The sequence below is a fragment of the Bufo gargarizans genome, chromosome 2 (genome assembly GCF_014858855.1).
Source record: "Bufo gargarizans isolate SCDJY-AF-19 chromosome 2, ASM1485885v1, whole genome shotgun sequence".
Lineage (NCBI taxonomy): Eukaryota > Metazoa > Chordata > Amphibia > Anura > Bufonidae > Bufo > Bufo gargarizans.
The window spans coordinates 102,310,755-102,337,289 of NC_058081.1; the positions used below are offsets into that span (position 1 = coordinate 102,310,755).

Consider the following 26,535-nt stretch of genomic DNA (forward strand, 5'->3'; position numbering starts at 1 on the left):
AAAATGTGATGTAGCATCTAAAAACCAATCCAGCAAAATCCATTCTCCAAAAGCCAAATGGTGCTCCTTCCCTTCTGAGCCCTGCTGTGTGCCAATACTGCATTTTATGTCCACATTTATGGTATTTCTGCATCCATTAAAACCTGTCTATGAATTAAAGAAGTGTGGTGCGAGTCTCTGATGGCAGCAGCTGGGCACAACATATTAGGCAATGAAATGCCATATCTATGGAAAAACTACAATTTTCATTTTGCACAGTCCACTGTGCATAACTATCGGCAGAATATCTGTGGTGTCAAAATTTTCACTCCACCCCTTTATACCTTGAGTTTTCAAAATGTTGCCATTTCTCGAGGGTTCCATTTATTATTTTACCTCTGACCCTCTACACTTGTCAGCACAAGCGGTGTAAATCACCACATTGGAGCTCAAAATGTGCAAGGTGCTCCTGTTCCAGCCCTCTCATGCGTTCAAACAAAAGATTAGGGTCATATGTAAGGTAAAACCAGGAAGCACAGCATAAGGCCTCTTTCCCACGGGCGTGTGCGCCCCGTTGCCGTATTGCGGACCACATTTGCGGATCCGCAATACACGGGTGCTGTTCCGTGGGCATTCCTTATCACGGATGCGGACCTATTCACTTCAATGGGTCCGCAAATCCGGAAATGCCGAACGGAACCCTACGGAAGCACTACGGAGTGCTTCCGTGGGGTTTCGTCCCGTACTTCCGTTCCGCTAAAAGATAGAACATGTCCTATCTTTTTGCGATCCGCTGCAGCTGCCCCACGGACTGTGTGCCCGTGTGAAAGAGGCCTAATAATAAGTCAACTGAATTTTCACAGTGGCACACGCTGACACAACATATGGGCCACTGAAATGGCACAACTGTGTATAAATTAAAATTTTCAATTTGCACTATCTGCTGTGCATTATTTTTTGCAAAATAAATCCCCAAACTAAGGCTACTGTCACACTCGCGTTTTGTGCGTATCCATCATGGACGGATCCGTTCAGATAAGACAACCGTTTGCATCCGTTTGTATTATCTTTAACATAGCTAAGACGCCATTGAACACCATTAAAAGTCAATGGGGGACGGATCTATTTTCTATTGTGCCAGATTGTGTCAGTGAAAACAGATCCGTCTCCATTGACTTACATTGTGTGTCAGGATCCGTTTGGCTCAGTTTCATCAGACGGACACCAAAACACTCGAAGCAGCATTTTGGTGTCCGTCTCCAAAGCGGAATGGAGGCTGAACTGATGTATTCTTAGCGGATCCTTTCCTATTAAGAATGCATTAGAATGCAAACTGATCCATTTTGGAGCGCTTCTGGGAGCCCTGAACGGATCTCACAAATGGAAAGCCAAAACGCGAATGTGAAAGTAGACTAAGCCTCAAAGGCACATGGTGCGCTTTCTGTCCTGAACCTTCCAATGTGCCCAAATAGCATATTATAACCAAATGGGGGAGGGAGGATTGTTGTGCTTTTTCTCCTATTACTACTTCTGAAAATGAAACATTTGAAGCTAAAACTACATATAATTGAAATACAATGTATTTTTTTTATTTTTTGTCCCAATCTTATCTAAACAAATTCTATGAAGCAACAGTAGAGTCAAGCCAAAAGCCAATCACCATACCCCCTAGGTGAATTATTTCCAAAATGGGGTAACTTTTTTGGGGGTTTTCACTGTACTTTTAAACATGGCACCCAAGAACTATTTCAGCAAAATCTACCCTCCAAAAGCAAAATGGCTCTCCTTCCTTTCTGAGCACTGCAGTGTGTCCATACGGGAGTTTACTACCACATATGCACTGTTGCCATAGTGTCAAAATGGGTAACAAATTGTTGGGTGATTTTTCTCCTATTATGCCTTGGGAAAATTAAGAAATTGGGGCTAAACTAACATTTTATTGAAAAAAATGAAATTTTTCATTTTCACAGTGTCTCTAAGTTGCATGAAATGACTGTTGGGTAAAATGTTCATGAATTATACTCTTCAAAAACAATTGTAGCAAAATCTGCTCTCCAAAAACCGTATGGTGCTCTTTCCCCTCCTTTTTCCTCCTTCCTCTTATTCCTTGTAAAATTTATGAATGTGTTGCCAGCAGTCTACAATAAAGGTCCGTCTGGGTGTTTCAAGTTGGGTGGTGTCCCTGCATAGCCTGAGACTATCCAATCAGTCCTGTCAGTAAACCTTTGAACTTTACAGGGAACTCACTTTGATGCTGGATCTTCCATCTGTATTCATTAAAAAGTAGCATGAATGTAGAGATATGTACCATTGGAATACCCCTTTTACAGTGATTATGTATTATATTTTATAGAAGTTAATAGTTAGTTTTTTGATGAGTCACCTCCCCATGCTGTTTTAAGACAAAAAAAAAAAAAAACACCAGCTCCAGACATTTCATATAAGTCTATGGGAATTATGAATTTCTGCACAAATGTTGTGTTGAGTTGGGTCAATGGCGTTCTTTTAGTAAATAACAGTATGCTCTAGGTATGGGTATTTTTCCTTTATTTTCTGCCATTTTTGTCCTATAGAAATCCATTTGTTGTTTTGCCCTGCTTGAAAAAATGCAAGTGGCATATGTTGGTGCTATATGAATAAACATTATTACTATTATTAGGCAATGTTTTTTAATGATATTTTTGGCATGGCTTTTTTATTACAATTTTTTTTTTATATTGCTCTACAGAAGACATGACACTACAAGGTGAACATACTTTGCTCTATAGAACTAGAAGGCATACAAAAAAGTGATTAAAACACGCATGTGCTCAAACACAATTTGGCCAAAAATGTTCAACAAATGCCTAAAAAACTTTGCAAATGCTATACAAGTAGGGTGTTTTTGGATTATTTTTTTTAATGAAAGAAAAGGCCCACCAGAAAACCGTGTAGCAGCACACTAAAATAAGTCTCTGATATTGCGTTCATGGAAAAGTATAAAAAAAATGATCTGTTTTAAATATGTGATACATTCCCTTTAATGTGTCTTGAGTATTCCTAATGTAGATTGTGTAGCAATTTTTAGTTGCTATGTGATTCTACTATTTATATCTCTTGTTACCTCTCGAAGTTGAAAGAGGTGTTAAATGTAATCAAACCTACAAAACTGGAAGCCTAATTAACTGAAGGAGTGAGGAAGACTGATTAAAATTCACAGCGCTAGTACATGGAGGGAGTCTGGCAAATCCAAGATCTCTCCTATGGTTTTTCTGTTTAATACACTGAATATTTCTCAAAGAATTGCTCTATAATTTCAGCCTGCATTCTAAGTCCCTGGCAGTGGCGTAGTGTGGGTTGCCAGCACCCAGGGCAAGTCATGTATTGCGCCCCCCCAATATATATTTATTTTACAGAGGGGGCCATTATATATCCTAATATTACAGAGGGGTCATTATATATAATAATTATACAGGGGGCCATTATATATTATATAGTGGGGCCATTATATATTATCGTTATACAGAGGGGCCATTATATATTATACAGAGGGGCCATTATACATAATAATTATACAGGGGGGCCATTATATATTATACAGAGGGGCCATTATATATAATAATTATACAGGGGGGCCATTATATATAATAATTATACAGGGGGGCCATTATATATTATACATAGCGGTCATTATATATTATAATTATATAGGGGGCCATTATATATTATATAGAGGGCCCTCATATATAATAATTATACAGGGGGCCATTATATATTATACAGAGGGGCCGTTATATATAATAATTATACAGGGGGGCATTATATATTATACAGAGGGGCCATTATATATAATTATACAGGGGGGCCATTATATATTATACATAGCGGCCATTATATATTATAATTATATAGGGGCCATTATATATTATATAGAGGGCCCTTATATATAATAATTATACAGGGGGACAATTATATATTATACAGAGGGGCCTTTATATATTATAATTATACAGAGGGGCCATTATTAATGGGCCCTCTGTATAATTATAATATATAATGGCCCCTCCGTATAATATATAATGGGCCCCTCTGTATAATAATATATAACGGTCCCTATTCTTTCTAAATATGACGGCCTCCTTTGTATTTCTTCTGCCTCCCCCCTCAATAGTGCCCCCAGTATGAGCTCTAGTACTTACATTAAAAAATAAATACTCACCTCTCTTCAGTGCCCTTTTGTAACCTTTGCTCAGGCGTCCCAGCGCAGGCGGTCAGGAACACATCACCACGCCCTGCTGCGCCGTGTCATGTCATCTCGCGAGACCCTGTGCAGGAAGTCACAGTGATCTCCTGCACCATTCTACTGCTTCATAGGCTTCAGGCCTGGCATGAAGCTTATGAGGCAGAACGGAGGGGATGGGAGCCATAGGCTTCCATCACCCTCATTATACTGTCTGCTTCCTGACACCCCCTACAATTTGGTGCCCGGGGCAACGGCCCCCCTGGCCCTCCCCCAAGCTACGCCACTGGTCCCTGGTGTGTTTCCATTTTAAACTATTAGATAGAGAATCTAGTTTAAGCAATTTGATATATTACTTATAACATATATTATGTAGTACTTACACACTGTGCTTTATAGCATCTTTGGGATGTATAGTACCAATCAACAAGTTTGGACACACTTTTGCATTTCATGTTTTTGTTTTCAATTTTTTTTATGTTATTTTTTTATATTGTAGATTCATATTGAAGACATGAAAATGATGAAGGAATACTAATGGAATTAATTAGTAAACAACACCCTTTTCCCCTTTGATGACCGCTTTGCACACTCTTTGCTTTCTATCAATCAGCTTCATGAGGTAGTCGCCTGGACTACCTTTATAACAGTCTTGAAGGAGACCCTAGAGATGCAGAGCACTTGTTGGCATTATAAATACTGGGAGGGCTTCAGGGCGAGCATTATAACAGTAGGGAACGATATAAATACTAGGGCACCTCAGGGTAAGCATTATAACAGTAGGGGCATTATAAATACTGGGGGCACCAAATCCAGGAGACATTAGGCGTTCTTATTACTCTTCTTATTACTACTGGGGGCTCTATAGGAGGGACTTATAGATCCGCATTATTTCTACTAAGAGCACTGTGGGGGGCCTTATTTCTACTAGGGGCTCTGTAAGGGCATTATTAATACTGGAGGGCTCTTCTACTAATTGGGGCACTCTTGGGGAGCATTAGCACAGTTGGGGGCACTGTAGGGGGCAGTATTACTAATGAGGGCATTCTAGAAGGGATTTACTATTGGTGGGACTATGAGGAGCACTATTACTATGGGGGGCACTCATTTTTCTTCAGGATAGTATTTGGGGGTACAGTTAAATGAGGAAGCTAAGATGTCTGTGTGTCACACTCTGTAGAGACGAGGCGCGGCTGAGAGAAGTTGTCTGGACCGAATGGAGAAGATAATGACAAAGAAAATCTACATCAGAGGAGACATCACCTGGGAGAAACTGGATGTGAGAGGTACGTGCTGCTGTATAGCTGTATATCTATAGCGGGCTTAGGGGTCGGTTGGTCGACTTAGAGAATTGGGCCATATGCATTGGGGCTTGGGCCCCAGATCTTTTGAGACCCTAGCAACACCCCTGCTTGAAATAGAAGATTCATACTTACCTGCTCCCTGCCGCTGTCTCCATCTTCCGGTTCACATCCGACTGGCTATGGGTATAGTCACATGCTCCACTCCAGCCAATGACTGGCCTTAGTGGTGATGTGGCCACAAGCAGTGTTTCACCGCTGAAGTCAGTCATTTGCTGGAGAGGTGCTCCGGGACCGTAAGATGGAGACAGCAAGGCAATAGCCAGTAAGCAATCTCCTTCACTGCAGAGGACAGCATTCACTGGTTATTACCGCCTCCTGCCTCCAGTTATAGGTGCCCTGCCATAACCAGTAAGCATTTTTCTTTACTGTAGAGGACGGCGCTCCTCTAGCATGCTGTAATTTGTGTCGCTGCGGACTAAAAAAAAAATAAAAAAAATAGCACTTTTAGAAAAGTTTGTCCTGGGATTCGATCTCATGACCTCTACACAGCAGAAGCAAGGCATATGCCCTCACAGCTATGAAAGCTGTCTAGCTTGCTACTTAAAAAAAAATATATATAAGACTTCTACTGTAGGTAACTTTGCCCACTGTGTATGGATGTAGCAGAGCTGGGTGTGTTGGGGCAGCTGTCATGTGTATGGTTGTACACTAGGTATCAGTACACAAGGTATCAGTAGAAGTATCAGAAAAAGAAAAAAAAACACTTTTAGTTTGTCCTGGGATTCGAACTCATGACCTCTACACATTACAGGCAAGGCATTTACCCTCACAGCCATAAAAGCTGTTGAGGTAGTTGCTTAAAAAAAAAAAACTAAGACTTCTACTTATACCTAGTGTACTGATACCTAGTGTACAACCATACACATGACAGCTGCCCCAACACACCCAGCTCTGCTACATCCATACACAGTGGGCAGCTGTCATGTGTATGGTTGTACACTTGGTATCAGTAAACTAGGTATCAGTAGAAGTCTTATAAAAAAAAAAAAAACACTTTTAGAAAAGTTTGTCCTGGGATTCGAACTCATGACCTCTACACATCAGAGGCAAGGCATTTACCCTCACAGCCATAAAAGCTGTCAAGGTAGCTGTTTAAAAAAAAAAAAATAAGACTTCTACTTATACCTAGTGTACTGATACCTAGTGTACAACCATACACATGACAGCTGCCCCAACACACCCAGCTCTGCTACATCCATACACAGTGGGCAGCTGTCATGTGTATGGTTGTACACTAGATATCAGTACACTAGGTATAATTAGAAGTCTTATATTTTTTTTTTTAAGCATTTACCTAGATGGCTTTCATGGCTGTGAGGGTAAATGCCTTCCTCTGATGTGTAGAGGTTGTGAGTTCGAATCCCAGGACAAACTTTTCTAAAAGACATTCTAAATGATCTCGTAGTGAAGGAGATGATGTCATTAGGGGGCAGGGCGCCATGAGTGGAGTCGCAGGCAGCGGCACCGCACAGACAGCTTCCTCTCAACTGAAGCCGCCCCTCCTCCCTTAACCTGCGCAGTGCGCTCCGTCTCCCCCTGTGAATCTGATTCAGCCGTGTTCTCCTGGCTTGAGGCTGAAAGGGAACGGCGTTCCTGCCATGAAAAAAGTGCAGGAACGCCGTTCCCATGCGTTCCCTCTCCACTTGACCCCTGCCTGCGCCCCTAGATATAGATGCCCTACACTTTCCATGAGGGCTTATGCATATGACCGTTGTTTTGGTCTGCAACCCAGCCACATTTTTTGCGGCTCGGATGCAAACCCATTCACTTCAAAGGGGCTGCAAAAGATGCAGACAGCACTCCATGTGCTGCCCACATCCATTGCTCCGTTCCGTAAAACAGTTCTGCAGAACACACAAGGCTGGTATTCGTGTTTTTCGTCATGTGCATGAGGCCTTACTAGTGGGGAAAGCACTTATTGGCTAACCCTTTAATGACCAGGCCAGAAAAGGTCTTAATGACCAGTCACTTTGTTGTTTAGCGTATGGGGTTGAAACACTTGTAACTTTTTTAGTTGTTGGACTGCCGAAAAAACTTGCAGCTTTTTATTATATGACACAGGGCTTTTTAATATATTTTTTAGTTTTATATTAGTTTATTTTATATTTTTGTACAGGAAACTGTACACAAATTTTTTTGAAAGTCATTTTTATTCAAACTATAGCTCATTCTTTAAATATGCTAATTATTATAATTATTTCCCATTTTGTTTTAGATCGTTTTATTATATAATATGTATAGTTTCATGTGAATGGGGTGATAATAGTGATGGTTTTGGTTGATGTGGCCATTTTTTTTCTTTTATGTATTTTATAACTTTTTCTTTTTTTTTTCTTTTTTTTTTAATAGATTTCTGCTACAAAAAGACCTTTGGGGGACACTGACTTTTTGAGTTTTTAGTTTCCTTTATTACTTATTTTTAAAATATATTTTTGCCACATATATCCCCCAGGAGGTCATAAAAAGGCCGTTGGGGGACAGTGAACAATTTTATTTTGCACTTTTTCCTCTTTATTGTATTTAATTTTTAACATTATTGGTTAAAATTTTTTTTTTTTATATATATATATTTTTGTAACACTGTATGTATGTTAAAAAGACCTGGGGAACACATTTTTTTTGCACTTTCCCTTTTTTCCCTTTTATTTGTATTTTTTTTTATTATTTTATTGTGTTTAATGTTTTAAATATATATAGCCTACACACCCCTGTTAAAATGTCAAGTTTCTGTGCTGTAAAAAAATGAGACAAAGATAAATCATTTCAGAACTTTCTCCACCTTTAATGTGACCTATAAACTGTACAACTCAATTGAAAAACAAACTGAAATCTTTTAGGTGGAGGGAAGAAAACAAAAAAAACTAAAATAATGTGGTTGCATAAGTGTGCACACCCTCTTACTGGGTTTGTAGCTGTGTTCAGAATTAAGAAATCACATTCATAATCATGTTAAATAGGAGTCAGCATACACCTGCCATCATTTAAAGTGCCTCTGATTAACCCCAAATAAAGTTCAGCTGCTCTAGTTGGTCTTTCCTGAAATGTTCTTAGTTGCATCCCACAGCAAAAGCCATGGTCTACAGAGAGCTTCCAAAGCATCAGAGGGATCTCATTGTTAAAAGGTATCAGTCAGGAGAAGGGTACAAAAGAATTTCCAAGGCATTAGATATACCATGGAACACAGTGAAGACAGTCATCATCAAGTGGAGAAAATATGTCACAACAGTGACATTACCAAGAACTGGACGTCCCTCCAAAATTGATGAAAAAACTAGAAGAAAACTGGTCTGGGAGGCTACCAAGAGGCCTACAGCAACATTAAAGGAGCTGCAAGAATATCTGGCAAGTACTGGCTGTGTGGTACATGTGACAACAATCTCCCGTATTCTTCATATGTCTGGGCTATGGGGTACAGTGACAAGACGAAAGCCTTTTCTTACGAAGAAAAACATCCAAGCCAGGCTACATTTTGCAAAAACACATCTGAAGTCTCCCAAAAGCATGTGGGAAAAGGTGCTATGGTCTGATAATACCAAGGTTAAACTTTTTGGCCAAAATTCCAAAAGATATGTTTAGCGCAAAAACAACACTGCTCATCACCAAAAGAACACCATACCCACAGTGAAGCATGGTGGTGGCAGCATCATGCCAAGGGGCTGTTTTTCTTTAGCTGGAACTGGGGCCTTAGTTAAGCTAGAGGGAATTATGAACAGTTCCAAATACCAGTCAATATTGGTACAAAACCTTCAGGCTTCTGCTAGAAAGCTGAACATGAAGAGGAACTTCATCTTTCAGCATGACAATGACCCAAATCATACATCCAAATCAACAAAGGAATGGCTTCACCAGAAGAAGATTAAATTTTTGGAATGGCCCAGCCAGAGCCCAGACCTGAATCCGATTGAAAATCTGTGGGGTGATCTGAAGAGGGCTGTGCACAGGAGATGCCCTCGCAATCTGACAGATTTGGAGTGTTTTTGCCAAGAAGAGTTGGCAAATCTTGCCAAGTCAAAATGTGCCATTCTGATAGACTCATACCCAAAAAGACTGAGTGCTGTAATAAAATCAAAAGGTGCTTCAACAAAGTTTAGTTTAAGGGTGTGCACACTTATGCAACCATAATTTTGTATGTTTATATTTTTTTCTTCCCTCAACCTAAAAGATTTCAGTTTGTTTTTCAATTGGTTGTACAGTTTATAGGTCACATCAAAGGTGGAAAAGGTTCTGAAATGATTTTGTAGCAACGTTTCCGCTTACAACTGAGCCTTTCTCAAGCAAAGAAATACAAGCTTGTGCCTTCCTTAAAATAGCACTCAAATAATCAGGTGACCAATGAACATACAGATCAAAAACATGTGACCCATTAACATGTGAAAACCATTTACCTAATTGAGTCATGTGAGCAATTACATATGCAAAATATCCTAACACTTGATACATAAGATTGCACATATTTGTGTTACATCCAAACACTTTACATTTAAAAGTGTATTTACCAAAGTGAATATGTATATAACCACAGTGGATGTAATCAATGTGAAATTCATAAATAATATATAAGTCATTAAAATCATCAACCACGTAGACTGAGAGAAAAGGGCGTTTGACTATGTCCGACAATACTGCGCGTCCATGTGAATACTGGCCAAAGTTGGCATTTTTAACTAATACTGCAGATACCACATAGTGTCAAAGACAAACCTCTCACGCCAAGTAGCGCACGCAGCCCGGCTCCACTACATCGCCAGAGAACCGGTTCCGCCGTATTTCCTGTGTGGAAGCCAGCGCATGCGCATCGTGCGGCATCGAATTAGAGGTGCCATCTATGTTTCTGCAAGGGTACCGGTATAACCAATGTATCAACCTAACTATCCGGGCCAATCAGAGAAGGATCCAACCTCCCGGATGGATCAACCCATCCAAAATTGTGGTCAGGTAAGGGGGACACCACACGTAAATGTGGTGTACCCCGAACCATCTCACCATTACGGTCCATAGATAGTCTAATGGGGATCTCCCATATATATCGCTTGCTAGCCGAGATTAATTTGACACAAAGTGGAAACAATAACGCAGGAAAAACCATCAAGTCAATTCTATACGCATGGAACCCCGTGGACTTTCACATATATTCAAGCTTCTATATTCACCGTCTTAGCATCAGTCTACATGGTGTCTAAAAGGAAAAGAGAATCTGCAGTATCTGCAGTATTAGTTAAAAATGCCAACTTTAGCCAGTATTCACAAGGACGCGCGGTATTGTCGGACATAGTCAAACGCCCTTTTCTCTCAGTCTACGTGGTTGATGATTTTAATGACTTATATATTATTTATGAATTTCACATTGATTACATCCACTGTGGTTATATACATATTCACTTTGGTAAATACACTTTTAAATGTAAAGTGTTTGGATGTAACACAAATATGTGCAATCTTATGTATCAAGTGTTAGGATATTTTGCATATGTAATTGCTCACATGACTCAATTAGGTAAATGGTTTTCACATGTTAATGGGTCACATGTTTTTGATCTGTATGTTCATTGGTCACCTGATTATTTGAGTGCTATTTAAGGAAGGCACAAGCTTGTATTTCTTTGCTTGAGAAAGGCTCAGTTGTGAGCTGAAACGTCGCTACTGCTTCACATGGGTTAATAAAAGACACAGTTTTTTCAAGTCTTGGAGTGCTGTCCTATTTCTGGCATATATATATATACAGTCGAAGAAAAATGGCGGCACTGGCTTGGAAAAGAAGGTTCGGGTGCACGTCCCAGGGAGATGGACTTCTTACCCCAATCAATGGATCCAGAAAAACGAGCGGCACTCCGTTAAATAAAAGCAAGTGAACCCTTTATTCACCTAGGTGGTGCAACGTTTCGGCTCCAAGCATGAGCCTTCTTGAAGAAGGCTCATGCTTGGAGCCAAAACGTTGCACCACCTAGGTGAATAAAGGGTTCACTTGCTTTTATTTAACGGAGTGCCGCTCGTTTTTCTGGATCTATATATATATATATATACACACTCACCTAAAGAATTATTAGGAACACCTGTTCAATTTCTCATTAATGTGATTATCTAGTCAACCAATTACATGGCAGTTGCTTCAATGCATGTACGGTTGTAGTCATGGTCAAGACAATCTCCTGAACTCCAAACTGAATGTCAGAATGGGAAAGAAAGGTGATTTAAGCAATTTTGAGCGTGGCATGGTTGTTGGTGCCAGATGGGCCGGTCTGAGTATTTCACAATCTGCTCAGTTACTGGGATTTTCACGCACAACCATTTCTAGGGTTTACAAAGAATGGTGTGAAAAGGGAAAAACATCCAGTATGCGGCAGTCCTGTGGGCGAAAATGCCTTGTTGATGCTAGAGGTCAGAGGAGAATGGGCCGACTGATTCAAGCTGATAGAAGAGCAACGTTGACTGAAATAACCACTCGTTACAACCAAGGTATGCAGCAAAGCATTTGTGAAGCCACAACACGCACAACCTTGAGGCGGATGGGCTACAACAGCAGAAGACCCCACTGGGTACCACTCATCTTCAGGAAAAAGAGGCTATAATTTTCACGAGCTCACCAAAATTGGACTGTTGAAGACTGGAAAAATGTTGCCTGGTCTGATGAGCCTCGATTTCTGTTGAGACATTCAAATGGTAGAGTCCGAATTTGGCGTAAACAGAATGAGAACATGTATCCATCATGCCTTGTTACCACTGTGCAGGCCGGTGGTGGTGGTGTAATGGTGTGGGGGATGTTTTCTGGGCACACTTTAGGCCCCTTAGTGCCAATTGGCCATTGTTTAAATGCCATGGGCTACCTGAGTATTGTTTCTGACCATGTCCATCCCTTCATGACCACCATGTACCCATCCTCTGATGGCTACTTCCAGCAGGATAATGCACCATGTTACAAAGCTTGAATCATTTCAAATTGGTTTCTTGAACATGACAATTAGTTCACTGTACTAAAATGGCCCCCACAGTCACCAGATCTAAACCCAATAGAGCATCTTTGGGATGTGGTGGAACGGGAGCTTCGTGCCCTGGATGTGCATCCCTCAAATCTCCATCAACTGCAAGATGCTATCCCATCAATATGGGCCCACATTTCTAAAGAATGCTATCAGCACCTTGTTGAATCAATGCCACGTAGAATTAAGGCAGTTCTGAAGGCAAAAGGGGGTCCAACACCGTATTAGTATGGTGTTCCTAATAATTCTTTAGGTGAGTGTATATATATATTTGCTACATAATTTGTCCCCTAAAGGTCCATGAAAGACCTTGGGGGACACAGACATTTTTTTGTACTATTTCCACTGTAATTGGAGCAAGCATCCAAAGAAGCCCCAGTTACAGGGGAAACCAGCCTGCTGGGTGGTGAAGGGGGGCTTTGTACAGGGCAGAGCTGATCAGGGTCTGCAGCTCTGCGCTCCTCTGCCCCAAGACACGCTTAAACTGGGGTTAAACTGCAGAGCGCTCCTTGAGGAGAAGGCAGAAGCGCTGATAAACTGCGCCTGCTTTCTCCTCGGGTCCCCCACTCTCACCAGTAGCCAGGGACCCGTCTTGCCCAAGACTCCTGCTACAATGCAGGGGCAGGAGCCGCCATCCTTCCCTGTGCAGCGCTCCAGGAAGAAACACAGCTGATCGCAGGATCATCTGTGTTTCTGTCCAGCAGGACGGGGGCCACAAACCTTGGCTCTGGGGGCCGCAGGTAGTGCACCCCTGGTTTAGGGTCATTGTCCTTTTGATGGTCCCACTAATTGCAAACCAGGATGGCATGTTGCTGTAGAATGTTGTTGTAGCCATGGTAGCGAAGTGTTCCTTGAATTTTGAATAAATCCCCAACAGTATCACCTGCAAAACACCATCACACCTTCTCCCTGCTCCACAGGGGTAACCATACAGGTAGAAACCAACTGCTCACCTTTTTAGCGGTTTGAACCAAAAAATCTAAAATTTTGACTCGTATCCATTCCTTGTGTTTCTTTGCCCAAGCAATTATCTTCTTCTTGTTCCTCAGTAGTGGCTTCCAAAGTGACAGTGATGGCTATAATGGAATTGACAGTCTGCCACTATGTGCAGAAACTACAGTGCAGTGTTTGTAGATGTGGGTACAATCTGAATACATGTTTTTCAATATGAAAAGGTTGCCAAACTGCTAACCACAATAATAGTTTGTATCAATCAAAAAAGCACTGGACATTATATTCACTAATGCGCAGAAAATAACAACACGGATGGTATTGTTGCTGATAGTTAAATGTCTGTCTCTCCATGTGCCTATAATACTAATTAACTTTGGACTAATGACATGCAAATTGCAATTGAACTGAATTAATCCATGCCTATGATGCCCCATTGCACTGACTACATTTTTACATTTCTGGCGACTTGAGTTGTAACACAAGCACATTCACTTTCATTGTATTCATTTATAAAGAAGCTGGATCTACACTGCGACACTTGTACGACAAGAAGATGGCGATGTCACGCTGCAACATTGCATCCCACTGATTGGTAATGGGGTCACGATAAAACACGCGGCAAGGTGGGATGCAACATTAGCAAAAATTACTATTGGATTTTTGGTCGCAAGCCACACACGACTTTACCATTGTAGACCACAATGCAAGATGCAGTCTGCGATTTGGCTCTGCTTTTACAGTGAAATCATAGCTCTAAAATAGTAGTGCAACAATAATAAATCAGCCTGGCTCACAGTATATTTGCATACACAAAATGTATTTCCCCAATAAATGTATTATAAAAGTATTAAAACATGACCTTATTACATATCAGCATATACATATATAGATAAATATAATGCGGAGCTCACGCCTGTATCTATAAAACTGGAGTACTCCAATAAATGGGACCTCTTTGCTTTCAGATGTTATTTTCTCCCATATACAGAGTAATTCGACAACTTAGGATTATAACAATCGTATAACTAGGTGCGATTTTACTGGTAGTTGGAACCTTTATGGTTCAAAGAAAAATGTCCTTGTTGCGATTTTTAAATGGTGGAAAATCCGCGCTCAAACAGTGCTTAAAGATGGTGGTTACCTTGCTTTCAGCCCTTGCTTGTCCACTGCCGCCTCGTTCCCAGTGATCACTCGTGTCGGTCTACGTTGCGTCCCACGTGACAAACCAGGGAAAGGATTCGCTGACCCAGATAGGTGTAATAGGATACGCGACTCACTGTTGTCTGAGGTAGCCGGTATAGCAAAATCCGATTGGCGTGATCGATATAGCAGAGGCCGATGTAGCAGAGTTCGATTTGGTATACAATTCGATTAGATGTAGCAGAGTCAGATCGCTACATAAAACATACCGACACAGACGGATCGGCTGAGATGGTATTTTAGCCTGGTATCCCTTGGTGACGGTATTGGATTCACCACCCTCGATGTATATAAATTTGATAGAATAAAAATAATCGCAAAGTCCTTTAGTGATAATTGGGAGAAACACACAACCATTTTAGCCTAAAATGTCCAGACAAGAATCAAAGAAGATTTTTGAGTTTGGATCTCTGATGCCTCTGGGACTAAACTCGGAGATAGAAATATTCCGTTTTCTATAGAGGGAGGTGGGATGGATTGCACAGGGAGTCGATGCCAGGCTGTGTATCAGCGCATTGACTTTCTCTGAATCTTTCCCCCCTCCCTTAGACATCTGGAGTCTCTGAGTTTCCGAGTTTATGAATGTTTGTATTTCTGTATTTTCATGTTTTACAAAATGTAATTTTATTTTATATTATATTTTTTATTTTTATATACCTAAAGTAATGACTGTGTGTGTGCAATTTGCAATTAGTTTGCCGTTGTGCGATCCAGAATCCGTCCATGTATTGCAATACGCCCAAATAGGGTATTTATAGGCATGACCAGCAGGTTCCCATTTTAGCATTTTATATTTCACTACTGAGGAAGGAACTTGTGTTCCGAAACGCGTCTAGTGGGAATGTGACCCAGCTTTCTGTGCGTTTCTCCCAATTTTTGCTAAAGGACTTTGCGATTATTTTTATTCTATTGAATTTATATACATCGAGGGTGGTGAGTCCAATACCGTCACCAAGGGATACCAGGCTAAAATACCATCTCAGCCGATCCGCCTGTGTCTGTATTTTTTATGTACCAATTTGACTCTGCTACATCAAATCGAATTGTATACCAAATCGAACCCTGCTACATTGGCTACGTCAAACAACAGTGAGTCGCTTATCCTATTACACCTATCTGGGTCAGCGAATACTTTCCCTGGTCCGTCACGTGGGACGCAACGTAGACCGACACAAGTGATCACTGGGAACGGGCTGAAAGCGAGGTATCCACCATCTGCAAGCACTGTTTGAGCGCAAATTTTCCACAATTTGAAAATCGCAACAAGGACATTTTCCTTCGAACCATAAAGGTTCCAACTACCGGTAAAATCGCACCTAGTTATACGATTGTTATAATCTTAAGTTGTCAAATTACTCTGTATATGGGAGAAAATAACATCTAAAAGCAAAGAGGTCCCATTTATTGGAGTACTCCAGTTTTATAGATACAGGCGTGAGCTCCGCATTATATTTATCTATATATGTATATGCTGATATGGAATAAGGTCATGTTTTAACACTTTTATAAGGCTACTTTCACACTTGCGTTCGGGGCTCCGCTTGTGAGTTCCGTTCAAAGGCTCTCACAAGCGGCCCCGAACGGATCTGTATAGCCCTAATGCATTCTGAGTGGATGCGGATCCGCTCAGAATGCATCAGTCTGGCAGCGTTTGGCCTCCGCTCAGCAGGCGGACACCCGAACGCTGCTCGCAGCGTTCGGGTGTCCGCCTGGCCGTGCGGAGGCAAACGGATCCGTCCAGACTTACAATGTAAGTCAATGGGGACGGATCCGTTTGAATATGACACACTATGGCTCAATTTTCAAACGGATCCGTCCCCCATTGACTTTCAATGTAAAGTCTGGAAGGATCCGTCTGCGGCTACTTTGACACTTAGAATTTTTTTTACAATATAATGCAGACGGATCCGTTCTGAACAGATCCACCGTCTGCATTATATGAGCGGATCCGTCTCAGACGGATCCGCTCTGAACGCAAGTGTGAAAGTAGCCTAATACATTTACTGGGGTAATAAATTTTGTGTATGCAAATATACTGTGAGCCAGCCTGATTTATTATTGATTTATTTTCCTTTTTGATCAGCTGGTAACTGCTAGGCTGGGCTCCAGTCGATTGCTGGTGGAGCTTCTCTAGAATTATATCCATTTAGTAGTGCAACAGCAAGTAGCAGACAAGTCCCACAAATGTTTTTCGATGTGCAACTTTTCTGAGACCTCCTTCATGTGACTTCAGTAATGAATCATGCTGCCTCAGCTTTATAAAAGCTCCTATGCATCAATATTGTGCTATAGGCACAATCGGATGCCACCATCAGTTGCTGTGTCTGTACGGGAAGTGACTGTATAGCAAGGTATTAAGTGGTCCTTCCCTTTTAATTCCTTGAAATGTAGTTGGTTAGTGGTACATGGTGATAACTGGTGTTCCTGAAGAATTGTACTTCCGCTGACTTTTAGAGTGGGGCTAGGAGACTAAGAGCTCAACTCCATTGAAGACATCATCAGGGTAAGATGTGTCTTGCTACCATCATCTTTTTGTATCATATGGGTGTAAGCCAAGTGTCATGTTGAGCACTGGTAGATGCGAGCTCGCTCATTTGTTGACGTCTTTGGGTGACTGTTACTTTACTTTATCCCAATCAGACCCTCGGCCAGTCCCTCTAAACTCCGAAGTGTAGAACACTATGCAAACCTCCCCCCTTGTGACCAATTATTATCTTTTTTAAAAAGTTTTATGCCAAAACCAGACTCATCGCTGTTCATAAATGACCCCCTCTATGTGAAAATTTCTCTTTAGGCGATATGGAATGAAATCATCACACATTGTACTGTCACCCGCGATGCTAGGGAAGCTCGTTCCCGTCACCGCCTGCCATTGGCTGCTCCCCCCGACACTGGATGTTTTCATCCGCGCACAGGGAGAAGCAGCTGCAGCGGTGCGGGGACCAAGAGCGGCAATGGGAGCGGGGAGCCAGGTAAGTAGATTCAGTGTGAGAAGTCCCGGCATATGGGGGGCATTTTTTTAGTCTCAGATAACCCCTTTAAATAAATTGTGGTCCTGGCTACGGTGGGAAACAGAGTAGACGAACCAAGTTGGGGAGGAGTGACTGACTGTCAACTATAAATGGCTGAGGTGTGCCGGAAGCCTTGGCCGTGTGCGAGCTAAATGAGGGGCTTGCCTGATGGTGAGAGAGGTGAAGAAAGGGGAAGGGTGGGAGGGGTAAGAGCGCGGCGTCCATGATGGGAGAGCGAGGCGGTGCTAAATAGGCCTCCTTCGCCCCTCCCACAAACACAGGCTGAGCTTCAGCCTTAACTACTAGTCATTTTCTTTCTGGAAGAAAATGCACCATATCTTCAAGTATGTTATTGCAATATACCAGATATAATAAAAAATGTGTTATTATTTATATTTACTGGTGATGTTTTTTTTATTTATTATGCAATAAATGATTATGGATGAAAAAACCTGCACTTCCATGGATGGTCACGTTTCCAATGAATGCTGTAAGTCGTATAACAGTTTTATGGTTAAGGCAAGTTCAGTGGAAAAACTACTCAGTCCCTGCATGTGATGATTCATGGCACGACCATAAATCTACTTGTAATAACCACAGTAATGACAGTAATATTTATTTCCATAGAAGCCGCATGTTATAACTGAGGAAGCGGCAAGTAAGTAAAATAATGAATAACACAATAAAATGAATAAACAATTAGGCAAAGGAGATTGATGACTGCTAACAAGAACTTACAATCTAAATGGACTGGGAGAAGCGACACTATAGATCATCTCCTCCCTCATTTCTTTCTACCACATTTCAGGAGATCCGGCCTGCTGAATCCTCATTGACTGCAATAAGATCCGGCGGTGATCCGGTCACTTTCCAGCATAAATGTCGGGTTTTGGCGGACTAAAACTGTTGCATGCAATAGACAGCCACCATTTGCGCCGGATCAGGCAGCTGTCTCCTTAAGACTCCATAATCTAAAACTCTCACTCCTGTCTCCAGGACTCCCAAGATGCACTGCACACAGTGCAGATTACATGCAGAAAATAACCATGTTATAAGGGAAAATAATACAATCTACACAACACCGAACCCAAACCCGAACATCTGTGAAAAAGTCCGGGTTCAGGTTTGGGTACCAAACTTGCTGATTTTTCTCACGCCTGTGCAAAACGCATTAAAACGCTGGGCACTCGCGTGGAAAAATCGTGCATTTTCCTGCAACGCACCCGCTTTCTATTCAGCCCTCACACGCGACGTCCGTGTGAAAGAGGCCTAAGGAAATAAAGCTTTGCACTGCTCTGTAAAAATAGCTATTGACAGGTTGTTGTAGGATGACAGACTGAAAACTAGATGACTACATTCCATCAAAATCACTCGCAGCTACTTCAAGTATAACCCAGAATGATTCATGCGATGGCTGCACAGCGCAGGAATGTTTTCCTCCGTGTCACAAGCCACCTGTCACCTCACTGAGACTATAATCACAAGTGCTGGGGGTACCTGTCAGGAAGCATGGCTGGTGATGTCAGCTGAAAAGCAGAGGCAAGGAGTTGATAAATGCCAATATGAGCCTGTAAGGACGGCACTATAGGGTTTGGAAGTCCAGATAGTTTGTGATATTACATTTGATCAGATACAAAGGATGAGGATTCCAGTGTTTCATGGCTATGCTACTTTCTTTGCACATTGAAATAGATGCCTTTATGGGCAGTATGTGAAGGTCCAGAGGCTGCAGGGTCTACTCTCCACCTAAAACTGTCAGTGGAAGACTAGATGGGCGATCTGGTTTTGAAAACCTATTGTCATACAGTGCGGCCCATAATTATTCATACCCCTGGCAAATTTTGACTTAAAGTTACTTTTATTCAACCAGCAAGTAATTTTTTGACAGGAAATGACATAGGTGTCTCCCAAAAGATAATAAGACGATGTACAAGAGGCATTATTGTGGGGGAAAAAACATAATTTCTCAGTTTTTATTTACATTTGTGCAAAAAGTGTCCAGTTAGTGAAAAGGAGAAGCCTTCAACCCAAAGAACACCATCCCCACTGTCAAACATGGTGGTGGGAACCTAATGCTTTGGGGGTGTTTTTCAGCCAATGGACCAGGGAACCTAATCACAGTAAACGGCACCATGAAAAGAGCAATACATGAGGATTCTCAACGACAACATCAGGCAGTCTGCAGAGAAACTTGGCCTTGGGCACCAGTGGACATTTCAGCATGACAATGACCCAAAACGCACAGCAAAAGTGGTGAAGAAATGGTTAGCAGACAACATGAACGTTTTGGAGTGGCCCAGCCAGAGTCCAGACTTGAATCCAATTGAGAATCTGTGGAGGGAGCTAAAGATCAGGGTGATGGCAAGAAGACCCTCCAACCTGAAAGATGTGGAGCTCATTGCTAAAGATGAATGGGCAAAAATACCTGTGGGGACATGGAAAAAGCTGGTCTGCAATTATAGGAAGCGTTTGATCGCTGTAATAGCCAATAAAGGCTTTTCTATTGAGTATTGAGAAGGGTATGAATAAGTTTGGACTGGACACTTTTTGCTCAAATGTAAAAAAAAGATGAGAAATGTATTTTTTCCACAATAATGCTTCTTGTACATAGTCTTATTATGTTTTGGGAGACACCTATGTCATTTCCCGTCAAAAAAAATTACTTGCTGGTTGAATAAAAGTAACTTTAAGTCAAAATTTGCCAGGGATATGAATAATTATGGGCAGCACTGTGTATACAGTACCCATTAGGGACACTCATTTATTAGACAGAGTGGAGAGAGCAGCTACAAAGAGCGTCTCTCATTCTGGAGGACCAAGCATGTCTGAGAATTACAAAAATGGACCACTGATTTTAATGGGAACAGCATAATTCAGCATTTCCCCTGCGGTAACGCTGCAGAGAAATTGAACACTTGCTGACTAGTGATGAGCGGCAGGGGTCATATTCGAATTCGCAATATTTTTTTGAATATTTTGTTGAATATTCACGTATGCGACTATTCGATATATTCAGCAATTTTTTTACTCGAAAAATCGGCAAGGTAATGATCGCGTAATATGCAAATATTACGCGATCAATACAGGCGTCGGTCAAAAACAAGCAACTTAAGCAGGAAGGAATCATAACTTCAGATGGAAAAAAATTACGAATATTCTAAAAAAAAAAAATAATATATAGCACTAAATTTGAAATATTAGCGAATTCTCAAAGTTGCGATATTCGCGATAAATATTCGTAATTCGAATATTCGCGCTCAACACTATTGCTGACAGGTTTGTGTGCAGAATAATTCCCAGCAGGTGGAGATCCTCTGATCAACTTATAGGGGTGTTCCAGGACTTTAATATTAATGATGTAACCTAATATAGAGCTATGCGGAAGTCTAACACCTGGCAGCCCCATTGATCAGCTGTTAGCAGGAGCCAAAGCCACTGAAACTAATACAAAGCATGAAGCTGGAAGAAGATAGCTCCATACACTGTGTAGTGGCAGGGTTGCCAACGTCCATAAGTTTACAGACAGTCCTCAAAAAACTTGTTTTTTTCTGCCGTCCGTAAAATCTGTGCCCAAACTCTGAAGTCTGCATTGCACATGCCTGAGCAGAGCAAGGAGATGGAAGCCGATGCAGTGCTGGAGAGAAGAGGAGCAGTGTCGGAGGTCAGGAGGAGGAGGTCCACTGGCCACCAATAAAAGCGCGGCTATCTTTCTTAGTTTCCTGCCTGCTGCTTTCCCGCTCTGCATGGTCAGAAATGACAGAGTGACTGTGGCCAGTGGGAATATACAGCTCTGAGAGACTAGAATGGCACTTGAACAGCGGCGGAGCTGGCAGTGCAGACAGGGTGAGGTGAGCAGCAGCTAGCCTGCCAGTAAGTACTGCAGGGTGTCTTCCCTGGCCATTACATCACCCCTCCAGCCCCATGTGCTGCTCACCCCAAGCTTCATCAGCAGATCTGTCATGTATCCCTAGAGGGTAACATAGTATCAAGCCTATAGGGGATACTTTAAAGGCTATGGACACCTTTGTACACTAAAAATCAATGACCCAATATCTAAGGCTACTTTCACACTGGTGTTTTGGTTTCCGTTTGTGAGATCCGTTCAGGGTTCTCACAAGCAGTCCAAAACGGATCAGTTTTGCCCTAATGCATTCTGAATGGATAAGGATCCGTTCAGAATGCATCAGTTTGCCTCCGATCAGTCTCCATTCTGCTCTGGAGGCGGACTGGTGTCCGCCTGACGATGCGGAGGCAAACGGATCCGTCCTGACACACAATATAAGTTAATGGGGACAGATCCGTTTTCACTGATACAATAGAAAACGGATCCGCCCCCCCCCCCCCCCCATTGACTTTCAATAGTGTTCAAGACGGATCCGTTTTGGCAATGTTAAAGATAATACAAACTGATCTGTTCTGAACGGATGCATGCGGTTGTATTATCGGTGCGGATCCATCTGTGCAGAGTAGCCTAACTGTATGACTTGGGTCAAACATTTTGGATATCCTTCCACAAGCTTCTCACAATAGTTGGTCGGAATTTGGGCCCATTCCTCCTGACAAAACTGGTGTAACCGAGCCATGATTGTTGGTCGCCTTGCTCACACCTACCTTTTCAGCTTTGCCCATAAATTTTCAATAGGATTGGTATCAGGGCTTTGTGATGGCCACTCCAAAACATTGACTTTGTTATCCTTAAGCCACTTTGTAACCAGTTTGGCAGTATGCCTCGGGTCATTGTCCATTTGGAAGACCCATTTCCGCCCAAGCTTTACCTTCCTGGCTGATGTCTTGAGATGTTGCTTCAGTATTTCCACATCATCTTCTTTCCTCATGATGCCATCTATTTTGGGAAGTGCACCAGACCCTCCTGCAGCAAAACAACCCCGCAACATGATGCTGCCACCCCCATGTTTCACAGTTGGGATGGTGTTCTTAGGCATTCAAGCTTCTCCCTTTTTCCTCCAAACGTAACGATGGTCATTATGGTCAAAAAGTAAAACTTTAGTTTTGTCAGACCACAGGACATGTCTCCAAAAATGTAGGTCTTTGCTCCTGTGTGCATTTGCAAACATTAATCTGGCTTTTTTATGTCTCTTTTGGAGGAATGGCTTCTTCCTGGCAGAGTGGCCTTTCAGCCCATGTTGATACAGCACTCGCTTCACTGTGGATATTTACACAATCTTACCAGCTTCCATCGTCATCTTCAGAAGGTCTTTTGCTTTTGTTCTTGGGTTGATATGCACATGTCGGACCAAAGCACGTTCATCTCTGGGACACAGAACCCGTCTCCTTCCTGAGCGGTATGATGGCTGGACATTCCCATCTTGTTTCTACTTGCGTATTAAATTGTTTGTACAGATGAACGAGGCACCTTCAGGTATCATGAAATTGCACCCAAGGTGCAAGGTGTTTCAGGTGTGCATTTAAATACATCCACAGGTGGGTCTCTAATTAACTCAGATGTTGCCAACAAACTAACAGATGCTTCCAAACACATGACATCATCACATGGGCAGTCCAGAATTGTTTAAAGGCATAGTAATCTTAGTGTATGTATACTTTTGACATTGGAGAAAGCAATAAAAATGCCTTAAAACATCCTCTCTCTCATTATTCTGGCATTTGGCAATTTGGCAAATAATAATAATTATGGTAATCCTAATTGACCAAAAACAGGAAAGGATTATTCTGATTTCATGCCAGATATTGAGAAAAACATGCATATGTGTCTTTTTATATAGTGTATGTAAACTTCTGGTTTCAACTGTATATATATATATATGTATATTGCAGGGATTTGCTCTGGTAGACAGGCTTGTGGACACAGTACAGAGGCAACAACAACGTCTTTAACCGCTTGCCGCCACGCTAACGCCGAAAGGCGTCATCGCGGCGGCTCTCCCAGGTCACACTAACGCCAATAGGCGTCATCTCGCGTGAGCCGAGATTTCCTGTGAACGCGCGCACGCAGGCGCGCGCGCTCACAGGAACGGAAGGTAAGCGAGTGGATCTCCAGCCTGCCAGCAGCGATCGCTCGCTGGCAAGCTGGAGATGTGATTTTTTTAACCCCTAACAGGTATATTAGACGCTGTTTTGATAACAGCGTCTAATATACCTGCTACCTGGTCCTCTGGTGGTCCCTTTTGTTAGGATCGACCACCAGAGGACTCAGGCAGCTCACTAAAGTAGCACCAAACACCACTACACTACACTACACCCCCCCTGTCACTTATTAACCCTTTATAAACCACTGATCAGCCCATATAGACTCCCTGATCACCCCCCTGTCATTGATCACCCCCCTGTCATTGATCACCCCCCTGTAAGGCTCCATTCAGAGGTCCGTATGATTTTTACGGATCCACGGATACATGGATCGGATCCGCAAAACGCATACGGACGTCTGAATGGAGCCTTACAGGGGGGTGATCAATGACAAGGGGGTGATCACACATATAGACTTCCTGATCACTTCCCTGTCATTGATCACCCCCCTGTCATTGATCACCCCCCTGTAAGGCTCCATTCAGACGTCCGTATGATTTTTACGGATCCACTGATACATGGATCGGATCCGCAAAACACATGCGGACGTCTGAATGGAGCCTTACAGGGGGGTGATCAATGACAGAGGAGTGATCACCCATATAGACTCCCTGATCACCTCCGTCATTGATCACCCCCCTGTAAGGCTCCATTCAGACGTCCGTATGATTTTTACAGATCCACGGATACATGGATCGGATCCGCAAAACGCATACAGACGTCTGAATGGAGCCTTACAGGGGGGTGATCAGTGACAGGGGGGTGATCACCCCATATACACTCCCTGATCACCCCCTGTCATTGATCACCCCCCTGTCATTGATCACCCCCCTGTAAGGCTCCATTCAGACGTCCGTATGATTTTTTACGGATCCACGGATACTTGGATCGGATCCGCAAAACACATGCGGACGTCTGAATGGAGCCTTACAGGGGGGTGATCAATGACAGAGGGGTGATCACCCATATAGACTCCCTGATCACCTCCGTCATTGATCACCCCCCTGTAAGGCTCCCTTCAGACGTCCGCATGTGTTTTGCGGATCCGATCCATGTATCCGTGGATCCGTAAAAAATCATACGGACGTCTGAATGGAACCTTACAGGGGGGTGATCAATGACGGAGGTGATCAGGGAGTCTATATGGGTGATCAACCCTCTGTTATTGATCACCCCCCTGTAAGGCTCCATTCAGAGGTCCGCATGTGTTTTGCGGATCCGATCCATGTATCCGTGGACCTGTAAAAAATCATACGGACGTCTGAATGGAGCCTTACAGGGGGGTGATCAATGACGGAGGTGATCAGGGAGTCTATATGGATGATCACCCCTCTGTCATTGATCACCCCTCTGTAAGGCTCCATTCAGACGTCCGCATGTGTTTTGCGGATCCGATCCATGTATCCGTGGATCCGTAAAAAATCATACGGACGTCTGACTGGAGCCTTACAGGGGGGTGATCAATGACGAAGGTGATCAGGGAGTCTATATGGGTGATCACCCCTCTGTCATTGATCACCCCCCTGTAAGGCTCCATTCAGACGTCCGCATGTGTTTTGCGGATCCGATCCATGTATCCGTGGATCCGTAAAAAATCATACGGACGTCTGAATGGAGCCTTACAGGGGGGTGATCAATGACAGGGGTGTGATCAATGACAGGGGGGTGATCACCCCATATAGATTCCCTGATCACCCCCCTGTCATTGATCACCCCCTGTAAGGCACCATTTAGACATTTTTTTGGGCCCAAGTTAGCGGAAAGTTTTTGTTTGTTTTTGTTTTTTCTTACTAAGTCTCATATTCCACTAACTTGTGTCAAAAAATAAAATCTCACATGAACTCACCATGCCCCTCACGGAATCCAAATGCGTAAATTTTTTTAGACATTTATATTCCAGACTTCTTCTGACGCTGTAGGGCCGCTAAAATGCCAGGGCAGTATAAGTACCCCACATGTGACCCCATTCCGGAAAGAAGACACCCCAAGGTATTCGCTGAGGGGCATATTGAGTCCATGAAAGATTGAAATTTTTGTCCCAAGTTAGCGGAAAGGGAGACTTTGTGAGAAAATACAAAAAAAATCAATTTCCGCTAACTTGTGCCAAAAAACAAAAAATTCGATGAACTCGCCAGGCCCCTCATTGAATACCTTAGGGTGTCTTCTTTCCAAAGTGGGGTCACATGTGGGGTATTTATACTGCCCTGGCATGTTAGGGGCCCGAAAGCGTGAGAAGAAGTCTGGGATCCAAATGTCTAAAAATGCCCTCCTAAAAGGAATTTGGGCCGCTTTGCGCATCTAGGCTGCAAAAAAGTGTCACACATGTGGTATCGCCGTACTCAGGAGAAGTTGGGGAATGTGTTTTGGGGTGTCATTTTACATATACCCATGCTGGGTGAGAGAAATATCTTGGTCAAATGCCAACTTTGTATAAAAAAATGGGAAAAATTGTCTTTTGCAGAGATATTTCTCTCACCCAGCATGGGTATATGTAAAATGACACCCCAAAACACATTCCCCAACTTCTCCTGAGTACGGCGATACCAGATGTGTGTCACTTTTTTGCCGCCTAGGTGGGCAAAGGGGCACACATTCCAAAGTGCACCTTTCGGATTTCACAGGTCCTTTTTTACACATTTTGATTTCAAACTACTTACCACACATTAGGGCCCCTAGAATGCCAGGGCAGTATAACTACCCCACAAGTGACCCCATTTTGGAAAGAAGACACCCCAAGGTATTCCGTGAGGGGCACGGCGAGTTCCTAGAATTTTTTATTTTTTGTC

General features: G+C 42.5%; 1 protein-coding gene across 2 annotated transcripts in view; it reads right to left on the minus strand.

Annotated features, from left to right (window-relative positions):
- The window catches only part of MINAR1 (membrane integral NOTCH2 associated receptor 1), a 108,433-nt gene that overhangs the window by 14,593 nt on the left and 67,305 nt on the right, over window positions 1–26,535 (minus strand). The window contains exon 2 of one of the 2 annotated variants that reach the window (XM_044283132.1): window positions 12,144–12,200. The exons of the other annotated variant lie outside the window; for it this stretch is intronic. The gene's annotated coding sequence lies outside the window, so the exon portion shown is untranslated. The remainder of the gene's footprint in view (window positions 1–12,143; window positions 12,201–26,535) is intronic. 2 annotated transcript variants of the gene reach the window in all.